The 14,082-nt window shown below is 34.3% G+C and overlaps 1 protein-coding gene across 1 annotated transcript in view; it reads right to left on the reverse strand.

Annotated features, from left to right (window-relative positions):
• The window catches only part of tilB (touch insensitive larva B), a 70,864-nt gene that overhangs the window by 16,416 nt on the left and 40,366 nt on the right, over positions 1–14,082 (reverse strand). The gene's annotated exons all lie outside the window — the stretch shown is intronic.

The raw sequence follows: 14,082 nt of genomic DNA on the forward strand, positions 1-14,082 counted from the left end.
AAAACAAGATGATACCTGATTGGCGCTCTAAACACTCATGCTCATTGGCTACATTCAAATGAAGAAAAGCTACTTCATATCAACCTAAGCAAGTTGTGCTTTCTTTTTTTTTCTGGTTATTTGGCCAAACATTTTCATAGAATACAGATAATTGAACAACCTTTGTTGCATTACATTCTTGATTAAATTATCTTTCCATTGATATATAATTTTATGGTATTACACCAAAAAAAAACGGGTGTTAAACCTCAAAAATACACTTTTACCAAAAGGTTTCCACAACTTTGACCACTAGTGTACTCTGGCATACATATGATTCTATAGTTATGGATATCCCACAGGTTTCACTATATATAAAAAAAATAAATAATAAATAAATAAAAGTATTTGTTTGCACATATGTGCAACGTATAAATTGTAATCGTAAGATTAATAATTAATTTTTTAAAATTATTATTATTATTATTATTATTATTATTATTATTATTATTATTATTTATTCACATAATTGATACACAGTCAAAACAAGATTTTAGCAACATTATTTAAACAACAATTTGACTGGTGATACAGAACAATTCAGAATCTACCCAAGAATCTAAGCATCGTAAAATATGGACTGTTCCAAGTAATGCTGTTTTTTGTAGGTCCTATGGGGTCACTTCGTTGATGTTTTATTGCTGTAAATAGTTGGATAGCTTCTTTGAAATTCCGCCAAGTGCACCGATAACTATTGGGAAAACTTTAGTGTGTTTAAGCCACAGCTTGCCACCTTAGATTGCCAGATCTCGATATTTAGTAATTTTTTCCAGTTCTTTGTTGTTAATGTTGTTATCACTGGAAATGCGATATCGATAATCCAAACCTGTCGATATTCGATAATTGTGATGTCAGGTCTTTTGTGTTCCAAATGCCGATCAGTTTGTATTCTAAATTCCCAGAGAATTTTTGCTGTTTCGTTTTCCAATACAGTCTCTATTTTATGCTGCCACCAGTTATCAGAAGTAGGAAAGCCATATTTTCTGCACACATGCCAATGAATTATTTTGGCCACTTGATCATGGCGGTATTTATAGTCAGTTTGAGCTATCTTACTGCAGGCACTGATTAGATGTTCTACAGCCTGATCTTTCTGATGGCATAATCTGCATTTGCTGTCATTATTGATGTTCAAAAATTTTGCTTTGATTGCATTAGTTTGTAATGCCTCTTCTTGAGCTGCTAGAATAAATCCTTCTGTTTCTTTTTTAAATCCGTATTGTAGCCAATACCACGTCTTGTTCATGTCAATTTTGTCCTCAGTATCTCCAAGAAATTGGCCATGCAAGGGTTTATTTTTCCATCGCACATATCGGTTATTTTGTTGCTCCTTTTTGTAATCGGATTTGTTTTCTGTTGCTTTTAGAAGGCCCTCTTGTGTCATTGCTTGAAACATTGGCTATTGTCGATGTAACTTCTTAAACTAATTTCTACTTCTTCTACAGTCTGTCTCACTTGCAGAATAGGTGGACGGGTCCTATTCTCCTTATGAGGTACAACCGGTCAACCAGGTCCAGTCCGAGAGTATCTGATGTTCCTAGGCAAAGAAAATTTAGGCGCCCCTATACATTGTCTCTCTATATATATTTTGTCATATTCACACAAGCACAGTATACCTACACCAACAATCTGGCGCTCTGAAATCTTTGCGCCCCTAGGCAATTGCCGAGGTTCGCCTAATGATAAAACCGGCCCTGCGGTCAACATCGCTTCGTGGATGTAATGCATGATGCATAGTCATTACTATTCTAGTTTTGTGGTCCAGTTTGTCCAGGTCTTCTGTTGTTCAATCTATTATGCCAGCTGTGTATCGGATCGCTGGTATAGCCCAAGGATTCATTGTTCTAATTGTGTTTAATCCATTTAGTTTTGTTTTCAGAACATTTCGAACTCTTTTGGTGTATTCTGCTACTGCCTGTTGTTTAACTTTCCAGTAAAGAATGTCACCGGCTTCTAATATTCCTAGATATTTATAGTGTTCGTCAGCTGAAATTGCTTTTTTTTTTATTTCTCTTGATCAAAATTAAAATTTCTGGTGTCATTAATTTTTCCTCGTTTAATAGATAAAATTGTGCATTTATCTAAACCAAATTTCATTTTGATGTCCTGACTGAAAATACGAATTGTGTTCATTAAAGAATCTATTTGCTCGGCCGATTTTCCATATAACTTCAGGTCATCCATATACAAAACATGGAAAATTTTAATTTAGGAATTTCATATCCTAGTTTTGTTTTGTTCAGAATCATAGTCAAAGGTATCAAAGAAATGTTGAAGAGCAATGGTGACAAGGAATCTTGATATCTTTAGGATACAGGAGTGTAGAAGGTAATCGAATGCTTTCTTATAATCAATCCATGCCATATTTAAGTTATATTTTCGTCTTTTTGAATTTCTGAGAATCATTTTATTAATAAGGATCTGGTCTTTTGTTCCTCTGGATTTTTAAAAATGCCTTTTTGTTCAATCGGATAAATCTGATTATCTGATAAGTAGCGGTATATGGAATTCGCTATGATTGCAGTGAACAGCCTAAGCATAGTTGGTAGGCATGCCATTGGGGGATAGTTACTTGGGTCTGCACCCTTATCCTTATTTTTCATGAAAAGAAAAGTGCGCCCAGATATCAGAGCCTGGACTGCAAAAAATAATTGTTCTGCCATTCGATCATGTAGACTGGTTAGATGCTTTAACCAAATTCCATGTAGTTCTTTTTTTGCCAGGTGCACACACAATTTCGAATTTCTCAATCATAGATTTCGTAGCTTCCCAGCACACAAAAATACATTAAACACACACAAAAACACACAAAAATACAATAAATAATAACCAACTGGTGTCATCCTCAGATAAGCTTACATATAAGCTTCGAGGATGAAAGCAGAGAAATTAGTTCTCATCCAAGATGTATCATATGTAACCAAATGCATGTAATGTATGTATCACATGTAAACCAATGTATGTATTATATGTAAACAAATGTATGTAATGTAAGTATCATATGTAAACAAATGTAAGTAATGTAAGTATCATATGTAAACAAATGTAAGTAATGTATCATATGTAATCAAATGTATGTAATGTATGTAATAACTGTAACAAAAGTATGCAATATAGAGTGATTATATCCATTGATATTGTATATATAGAGTGTAAAATTTCAAAAGAAACTTCTGTAATAATCATCATTATCAATATTATAATAATATACGTTGTAAACAGTTTTTGTTATTATTATTATGTAAAAAAACTTTATGTACGAGAAAGTATTTCTTATGCATAATTGTCTTCATATAATGTATGTAATATTTCTGAGAAATAAAAATGTTAAAAAAAAATATATATATATATATTATTATTATTATTATTATTATTATACATACCAAGCTTAGGATAATAGCAAGCAAACTATACAGATTAAAAGACATTGCCCCAACCCACATAAAAATACTAATCTATGAAGCATTATGTGAAAACATTTTAAGATATGCAATCACATCATACGCATTCTGCGCAGACTACAGACTTAACAGGCTACAATGGTTGCAAGATAAAATGATAAAACTGATATTCTGGGAACAACCCACTCTTATGCAGGAAGCATGGACAAAACACAAAATATTTAAGGTGAAACACTTACGCCACTACACAGTCATGTTAAAACACTACTACAGCCCAACATATAGAGTAACCAGAACAACATATCAAATAACAAGACCACAGTCAACAAACTACATAATATATAAGTACAACAATCACACACGGCAAAGCCACCCGAAACTTCTACGTACCTGACATGATAAACAAACTGCCGTTCGACAACAGAAACCTAGGAACATACAGAGAGCTGAAACAGGCACTATATAAATATTATAGCGAGAATGAAAATTAGAGAAATCCTGTTTCTCTCTCCCCCACCACACATACACACACACACACCAAGACAACCCCCCCCCCTCTCAAAAAACTACCACTACAAGAACACAAAGAAACAAACACACCATGTCTAAATCCAACCCTATTTGCACAAAAAAAAAAAAAAAAAAAAGTTAAACTGTAATAGCAGTCAAAGTCTTACAAACACGTACCAACAAACAGTAAAATCAACACCTGGCTTGTGACCACTATAGGAACACAACCATGAAACCATCACCCTCTGTCATCTATTATCTTCCTCAGATAAGCTCTGCTAAGCTTCGAGGAAGAAAATTACTAACTTGCAAGTATCTGTTATACACACTTGTAATGCGTTATAAATATTATATACATATAATTACTACAACAACTATGTATGCAATTCATCTGAGACATAAAAAAAAAAAAAAAAAAAAAAAAAAAAAATTCTGTATAATCCTTATTGTAAATACTGTAAATATTATTATTGTATGTAACTTATACTGAGACATAATAAAATGTAAAAAAAAAAAAAAAAAACGTATTATAATTATTATTGAATTGTGTGTGTATGCTGCATTACTGCATTGTATCGTGAATTGTGTGCACATTGGTGCCAATCCATATTTAGCTAGTTTAAAAAAATGTATATTCATATTTATAAAATGTACTCTGCATTTTGTATATCGAATTTTCGTACTGTACAGAAAAGATAATATGTTTTTCATCGTGTGTGTGCAGATACTCTGTGTATAGTAAACCTTATCATTTTCATTGTAAAAACAAATAAGTCGTTTATAAAAAAAAAAAATAAAAAAAAAAAAAATTATTATTATTATTATTATTATTATTATATTCTAAATTCAAAAATTCTGTATAAACCTTATTGTAAATATTGTAAATATTATTATTGTATGTAATTTATACTGAGACATAATAAAATGTTAAAAAAAAAAATTATTATTACTCAGATACGGTATAACAGTCTATGCAAACACATCAAACAGCCACCTAACAAAATCAGAAAATTTGGACCCTTATACAGAACAGCCAATATCCGACTAGCACATGGCGATAAACAGAATCCTGGACATTAAAAATCTGAAACACTACATAGTACTACTAAGGAATTACTTCAACGTCACCTATCGAAACAACAGAAACACATATCGTATAACACGACCTACAACAACTCTTTACATCCCTACACCCTTTAACAACTCATATGGTTCTTTGGTGAGATCACATCAGATACCCACGCTGCTCAACAACCTACCAAATAATTTAAAACACATAGACAACTACAGAACATTAAAACACGAACTCTGGAAAATATACCAACAAAGTTAATATACCATTAACACTAATATATACATCACAAATCACCAGTATCCAATGCCCACATCCCATCCATAAACAGCAACAACAACATAAATAGTCAAGGCTAATCCCACTTTCTTCATAAAAACTAACCCAAGCTTCGAAGTAGGTGGGATTAATCTGCCTCACTCATCCACACGTAATCCTCATAATCAAAGACTGCAAATTATGTAACAAAACAGTCAGTACGGTGTACAATAATAATTAAGATACAGATATAAATATAAAAAAAGTACATGAATTTGTATCCAAAGAAAAAATATATTGAAAATAAATAATTTGCCTTAAACTGCGTACAGTATAATGTACAGAGCATCAAGTGTAATATGCATTAATTGTAAATATGTAAATACTCTGTACGATGAAAATAAAATAAAAAAATGTTATTTTATACATAATGTGTAAACATGCAAAAAATGTCTGTAATAATCGCATATTATTATTATCTATTATTCAAAAATTCCGTGTAATCTTCATTGTTAATATTAGAAGAACAGGTATTGTAAATATAGATGCAAAAAAGTATTATTATCAAAATTTTAATTGAAATGCAATGTAGAAACTGAATCACATATGCAGCACTTAGTGCTGAATTTTGTCAAAATTACAAGCTGGAATATCACTAACGATGATTATTGTAACTGTGTAAATATTTCAGAAATCAATAAAAAAAATGTTATTATTATTATTATTATTATTATTATTATTATTATTATTACAAGCTTATTAGCAAAGCTGCTGCGAAAACAGCATATTTATTTTTCATAAGGAACCAATTTATTTCTCAATTTTTCTGGAATATCAAGCTTTTATAATATTAAGTGCAATAAGCCATTAAGTGACGAAGGGGAAGGGCTGCATTGTTCTGGATGTGACAAAAGACAACACTTCCATTATTCAGGGATCGCAGAAAGCACGTGGAAAGCAAAAGGAGCTGCGAAACGGACCGAATGGCGCTGTCTGCAATGCCGTCATAAAATGAAAAACAAAGAACAGACACCAAAGAAAAGGAACGACGCACATCAAGGTAAGCCGCTTCCTGATACTAAAATTACGGATAACTTTGATTCATTTAAACTCATGGTGAAAGACTTGCTAATAAATACACACACACACACACATGGAACAAATCAACAAAAAATTTGAGGAGTATGAACGTTACATACAGTTCAATAACGTGACCTCTCAAGAAACGTTAGGAACCGTGCGAGAAATAAAGACAAAATTAACGGTAGCGATAAAAACACAAGAAACACTCAAGCGCGAAAATGAAGAACTGCGGAAAGAGGTAAACACACTCAAGTATCAAATGGAGCACATGCTTCAAAAAGAAAGAAAAAAAGAACTTCAAATTGAGGGAATAACAAAAGAAAATACAGAAGACTTAAGCAACATAATGCACCTGATCGGCAGCAAAATTGGAATTCAAGTCGCAACCACAGACATCATCATCTCTATTAACCGAGGCTCACAAAAAAAAACAAAGAAAGACCGCCACCAATCATCGCTTGTTTTATCAGCAGAAGTCTGAGAGACTCCATTCTTGCAGCAAGCAAGAAAACAAGGCCGACAACAACGATCCTAACTGACAAGAAACTCTCAACACCAATCTATATAACGGAACACTGGACTCCATACTTCAAAAATCTTTTATACCAAGCAAGGAAGACAAAAACAGAGAAAACCTTCAAGTTCCTGTGGACTAAGGATTCACAGATATTTATGAGAAAGAATGAAAACACTCGAGTATACATAATTACAAGTGAATCCGACCTACACAGCCTACCAATATAAAACACTAACTTTTCACATCCTTAAGAACAAGACTAGAAATCACTTAAAAACTATATAATGGAGATCTCAAACATAGGCGAACATATCCAGTCAGATAATATAAACTTCAGGGTCTTTGACGCTTTGAAGAAATGGTCAGACAACATTTCCACTAATACCAACTTCACTATCGTACACACAAACATAAGAAGTGTTAAAAAACACTTGCTTACATTGAAAACACTGCTCAACTACGCCATGACAAACATAGATGCGCTAATACTGACCGAAGTTGCAATAAACGACACAGAAATTTACGCATACAACATTAATAATTACCAAACCTACAACTTATGTAGACCAAACAAAAGAGGAGGTGGCATCGTGGCATTTATCAAACAAAAATACAATGTGACTGAAAAACAAACTCATTTCGAACATACGGAAACACTAGTTTTGGAAATTACAAATAGCCACAAACACAGTATCAAATACACAATAAACACAATATACAGACCCCCAGATAATAATCCACTCAGCTTTCTTCATGAGTTAGGAGCATGGCTAAGCGGCATCGAACCCCGTACAACACATAGGCTCAATCCTAATAGGAGACATTAACATAAATACTCTTGACCACGCTTCTTCAACCACTAACACATACCTTGACATACTAAGTCAGTAAAACATAAACCCCACCATTAACTCCCCAATGGGAGAAGAAATACTCAATAACACACTAACACAATCATGTATTGATCATATCAACATACTGGCTCCCATCCATACTTATACATCATCAGTAATTAATGTCAAAATTGGCGATCACTACTTTGTCTCAACTTCGTTTTATTACGTTACCTACCTCCCCTCCCACCACCACAAAAGTCGACAAAACTCGATCATATTAAAGAGCATTGTCGATAACCATGTAAAAAATACAGACTGGAATTGTCTACTTAAAATAAATGATCCTGTAACAGTATACGAGAATTTTCAACTAAAGTTCACAGAAATATAAAAAAAAAGCAACAAAGCCTACACAAACCAGGCGACAAACAGACAACAATCCATGGATAAATGACGACATACTAAATACTATTACTGTAAAAGAAAATCTATGGAAAAAACTCAAAAAGTTCCCAGTAACACACATTTACAAACCTTATTTACAAACAAAAACACAAGAAATCAACTAACAACAAAAATTCGCAGGGCAAAAAGACACTACTTCTTCCAAAAATTCATGGAATATAACAACAACATGAAGCAAACATGCGCTACACTCAACGAACTAGTAACACGAAAAAATAAAACTTCAACACAAGATTTTATTGCAAAAAGCTTCGGTCAGGACACAAACCAAGAGGAACTAGCAAACTCATTCAACCATGCCTTCACAAACAATATCACACAACTCAAAAAAGACAAACAATCAACAAAAAACTACCGACACAAAGTCAACAACAAACTATATTTTCCACCTGTAACAAAACAGGAGCTGAAAGAAGCACTTTTACAACTAAAACCAAAGACCACTGCAGAAATAGACAAAATAAGACTCACAGATATAACACACACTTTGAACAAATAAATCCAGTGGCGCACCCAGAGGGGGGCCAAGGGGCCCGGGCACCCCCCATAGAAAAGGAAAAAACACTAGAAAAATTTCCAAAAATCTTTTCCTAATTAAAATTCATTTTTTTTATTTATGTTGTGTGCTACTTATGAATTAGCGATCACTGCAGATGCTCAGTTATAGGTCGTATGCGATGTGTAGTGTGTATTCGCAAAAACGTCTACTCAACTCGGCCCCCCCCCCCCCAAAGGTTAAATCCTGAGCGCTCGGTCCCCTCCAATATTAAATCTTGAGTGCGCCACTGAATAAATCCAATACTTTTGAGATTCGTGACTGGCATTATTCCACAACAACTAAAAACAGCAATAATTACGCCAATTTACAAACACGGTAAAAGAAACGATACTCAGAACTACAGACCAATAGCTACCCTACCAGTCATTTCAAAAATTCTAGAAAAAATAACATACACCAGACTACAGAACTATTTACAGAAGTACAACATCATCTCACAAAATCTATACTGCTTTCAGAAAACAAAAAGCACCATCACTTTATTAGAAGACATCGCCGACACAATAAACAAAGCTCTCGACAAAAACAAGTACGCTGTCCTTATACTGCTTGACTTAACCAATGCATTTGATACACTTGAACATGACATACTACTCACCAAACTACATTTGTGTACAGCCGGGGTACACAAATAAAACACGGTGTTCCTCAAGGTGCCATATTATCACCCATTCTATTCAACATATACATTAACCATGTTCATAACATATCCATAAGAAGTCAAATATTTCAGTACGCAGATGACACCGTACTACTAGCAATCCACACAGACATCAACACGGCTCTCTGCAAAGCACAACAAGACCTAAATGAAATCACAACATACTTCTACCAAAAAGCAATTCTAATCAATGGCACCAAAACACAGATGTTGATAATACACAACCCAAGAATCACGCGCCCCGCACCACTATCGATACACTGTCACATACCGCTGCATTAACAACAAAAATACCTACCAACGTCCCGAAATCAAACCTGTAACACATGCAAAATATCTTGGTGTCTATATAGATTGCCACCTTAAATGGACAAAACATATAGAATACCTACATACTAAACTCCGGATCATCAGAGCAAAACTCTTAATAGTAAAAGACATTATTCATCCAACATAAAAAAACTCCTATATCACGGTATCTGCGAATCCCTACTCAGATACGATATAACAGTCTATGCAAACACATCAAACAGCCACCTAACAAAATTAGAAACACTACACAGGAAAATCGTGTCAACAGTGATTTGGACACCTGACACGCAACAACCAATATCCGACCTGCACATGGCGACACACAGAATCATGAGCATTAAAAACGTGAAACACTAAATAACATTAACAAGGAATTACTTCAACACCACCTATCGAAACAACAGAAACACATATCGTATAACACGACCTACAACAACTCTTTACATCCCTACACCCTTCAACAACTCATACGGTTCTTTTGTGAGATCACATCAGATACCCACGCAACTCAACAACCTACCAAGAAATTTAAAATACATAGATAACTATAGAACGTTAAAACACGACCTCTGGAAAATATACCAATAAAGTTAATATACCATTAACACTAATATGCACATCACAAATCACCAGCATCCAATGCCTATATCCCATACATAAACAGTAACAACATAAATAGTGAAGGCTAAATCCTGCTCTCTTCATAAAAGCTAACAAGCTTCGAAGTAGGTGAGATTAACTCGCCTTACTCTACCCACAGCCTAAAATGCTGTCGGTTCGAATCCCGCCATGGGCATGGATGTTCGCGATTATCTGTGAAAATATTAGTGGTGATGGGAGGTAAATAGCGTTGGTGTAGATGATTATTGTAGTTGGAGCATTGGGTGGAGACAGAATTGTAGAGTAGGTGCCCTCCCTCGATGAGTCTTTGGACCCCCTGGAGGTGTCTAATAATAATAATAATAATAATAATAATAATAATAATAATAATAATAAAATATTTAAAAAAATTGTATATATGTAAATAGGCCATGGCCCCCACAAGGGTGGGACTGACAGGGCTCTAGCCTGGCGGGCCGGAATTAGGGGGCCGCCTTGTCGGGTGACCAGTTAAGTGAGACTAACAAAAGACAAAAAAGAAATTACTAATTATATGAAGAGCCAAAGGCTTTAATTTATTACGACACCTTCTTGGTAATTCTCATAGAAGGGATGTAAGTTCTGTTCGCTACAAACTTGGTATTAACTAGGTCTACCTACTCACTGATGAGACCTTAATAAAGGTTGAAACCGGCCTGGGTAGTGACCTTCTCTCATAATGTAGAACAGTAATACAGCTCCTAGAAGCTAAGTTCACATTATGGGTAAATACCAAGAATAGTGATCGGAGCTTGCTCCACCCTTACTATGAGTTGCCTCAGTTTGCACTACCAAATGGGTCAGGTGTTGCACTATCCAGGTATTTGCTTACGCTCGGAATCGCCGAACTTTATATAGTTTTTATATTCGGCATGAAACTCTTTGAGTTTCTTATTCGGCTAAGAAACAATGTGGGATGTATCCCTTAACTTAGACGAAAAGAAACTTTATAAAATATGAATGAATATGTGCTGAGAGGGACTACTAGATTTTGCAATCGTTTCCAACCCATCATCCATCTTTTCAGACTTATGGTTACTCTTCTGAACTTCCCATTCGAAAGGATTTATTTTAGTTTTCGGTTTTCGTTCGCCCGTCTCGCTTTCTCCTTCAACACTGAACACAATTAAAGGCTTGAAGAAATATATTTCAGATCTTATAAAGGTATGCTAATGATAATGTTTTGGCACAAAATATTAGCAAATATTGACAATAAGAACATTATTATACAAAGTGAAGGAATATCTCTTGAGGTCGAGTCCGCACTTATATGAGAATTAGTGCCAGACTAAGCAATCGGTGTGCAACTTCAATTTTGCGAAAATCGAGAAACTACTGTAGAACCTGAACAAGATTTCAAAAATTTCGTAATTTATCAGATATTGAATTTCATTATGAATGATTTTAAAAACAAGGTTTGAAGCAGCAGATAATATATGTGAATTATTCTCAACTATTTTAAATTTTCACAACTTGAATGATGGTCAACTTATCGCAAAAGCAGCAAAACTTGTGAATGTGTATGAAAAATATCTGTCAGAAGAGTTATTGAATGAAATTCTTCACCTTAGAGGTATTCATAAGATAGTTTTGGGCACAGAAACAAGTCCGGTGAGACTTCTGAACGCAATTTATGACAAAAACCTGCAAGGTATATTTGCCAATATCTGCCTCATCATTAAACTATTTTGCACAATACCGGTTACTGTTTCTTCAGCTGAGAGATCATTCAGCAGACAGGCCAATTCATTGAAAACATGGCAAAGAAGCACAAGTAGCCAAGAACGACTTAATCACCTAGAATTTTGTGCATCGAAAATGATTTGGCTAAGCGAGTTGATTTTACTGACATTATTGCTAAATTTGCGTCGACAAAAGCTAGAAAATATACTTTGAAGTAATTTTGAATATTATTATTAGTTTGTATTATGTAGATGTTGGTAGTTTTTTTAAAATAAATATTACTTTTGTGTTATCATTTAAACTAATTGATCCTAAACCTTGCTGACTGTATAGCAATGTGTTGTCCTTAACCTGAGCGACAGGTAGGGGGCCCGCCAAAAATCCTGGCCTGAGGTTCTCTTCAGAATGTGGAGGCCATGATAGGCTGTATAATAATAAGCTATGATATTGTTATTGGGGGAAAAAAGTATGTACATTTATATTTAAAAAAAAATCACTGTAATCGACATTTGTATTGAACAGAAAATGTAATAGTACAGTTTATTGTATATAGGAAAATACTCTGTAAAATGATAAATAAAATGTTATCACAGTTAAAAATAAATAAATATTATATGTATGTAATTTATCTGGTACATAATAAAGTGTTAAAAATGTATTAGCAAAGCTGTTGCGGAAACAGCATATTTATTTATTTATTTTTCATAAGGAACCAATTTATTTCTCAATTTTTCTGGAATATCAAGCTTCGATTTTTATAATAAAAGTTATCAAAAGCTTGAAATGTGAAACAAAATTGAATAATATTATTCATGTCGAAGTTTCTAGAACAGAACACTACGTAGGCAACGGAAACGCAAATAAATAATTTACTTGCTAAAATTATTTTTTACAGGCGGCGTTTCGCAGTCGAAGCCAGCATTATCAGAGACAGTTTAACACTGCATACTCAATGACAGTAGCGCACTCAGGGCTTAATCTTGGGGGTTAGGAGGGTGGAACGAGTTGAGTAGACGATTTGAGAATACACACTACGCATCGCATACTACCTATCACTGATCATCTGCAATGATCACTAATTCATAAGTAGTATAGAAATAGAAGACACAACACAACATAAATAGGAAAAGAAGTGAATTTTATTAATTAGGAAAAGATTTTTGGAAAATTTTCTAGTGTTTTTTTCCTTTTTCTAAAATGACTTGGATAACAAGAGTAGTTATGTAAGTAGGGAGATAGTGGCGATCTTCGTGGCGATTACTGTTGTTAATGCTGATTGGTAGATAGAGCAGTGCGCCAAATTATATTTAAAATCATACCGTCCGTTCTGTAGAACTTGTGCAGCTTCCAGGAACAGTCTCTCTTATTTAAAAAAAAGGAAGCGGCACAAGTTCTACAGAGAGGTCGGATGTTTCCATTGCACCGAAGCACATACAGGATATATCTCTTTATGAATGTCCTTTGCAGGAGGAAGTTCTTTTCGCTCACTAAAAACGCACAACAGCACGCTGTTCGACAGGTCCTCCTCAAGCAAATTTGGCATTAAGGTTGGCAATTAAACTTTGATCATTCGGTGACTATTTTAATGGAAAAAATTAACAAATGGTGTGTTCAGTGTATTATAAAGTACTTTTTCTTTGATTATGTACGCTAATCGTATACTTTTGTTTTGCTAAATTCTGCAGAAGCAAGCAGTGCGATTGAAATCCATTTGAAATTAGACAAATTTTAATAAAAATTTTAATTTAAACTAATTAAAATTTAAATTTACATTAATTGTAATGTGTGAGACCACCTCCCCAGTCATTGGATGGCATGAAAAAGGTTTCATGTTTGGTCTGTGGAGCCTCCGTAGCTCAGTCAGTATAGACGAAGCCCTCTGGTCGGAAAGACCTGGGTTCGATTCCTGTCAGTAACCTGGGGAACCTTTATGCGGTCTCTTTCGACTAAAAGTGAATTAGCCGGTCTCATATGGAAGTAGGGGGTTCACCCGGAAACTCGGGTTTTTTCGTCCCCAAGAACAGGTAAACTGGTCCCGTGAACACAC

The sequence above is a fragment of the Typopeltis vanoorti genome, chromosome 12 (assembly GCF_054136105.1).
Source record: "Typopeltis vanoorti isolate ZY-2024b chromosome 12, IOZ_Tvanoo_1.0, whole genome shotgun sequence".
In the NCBI taxonomy this organism is placed as follows: Eukaryota; Metazoa; Arthropoda; class Arachnida; order Uropygi; family Thelyphonidae; genus Typopeltis; species Typopeltis vanoorti.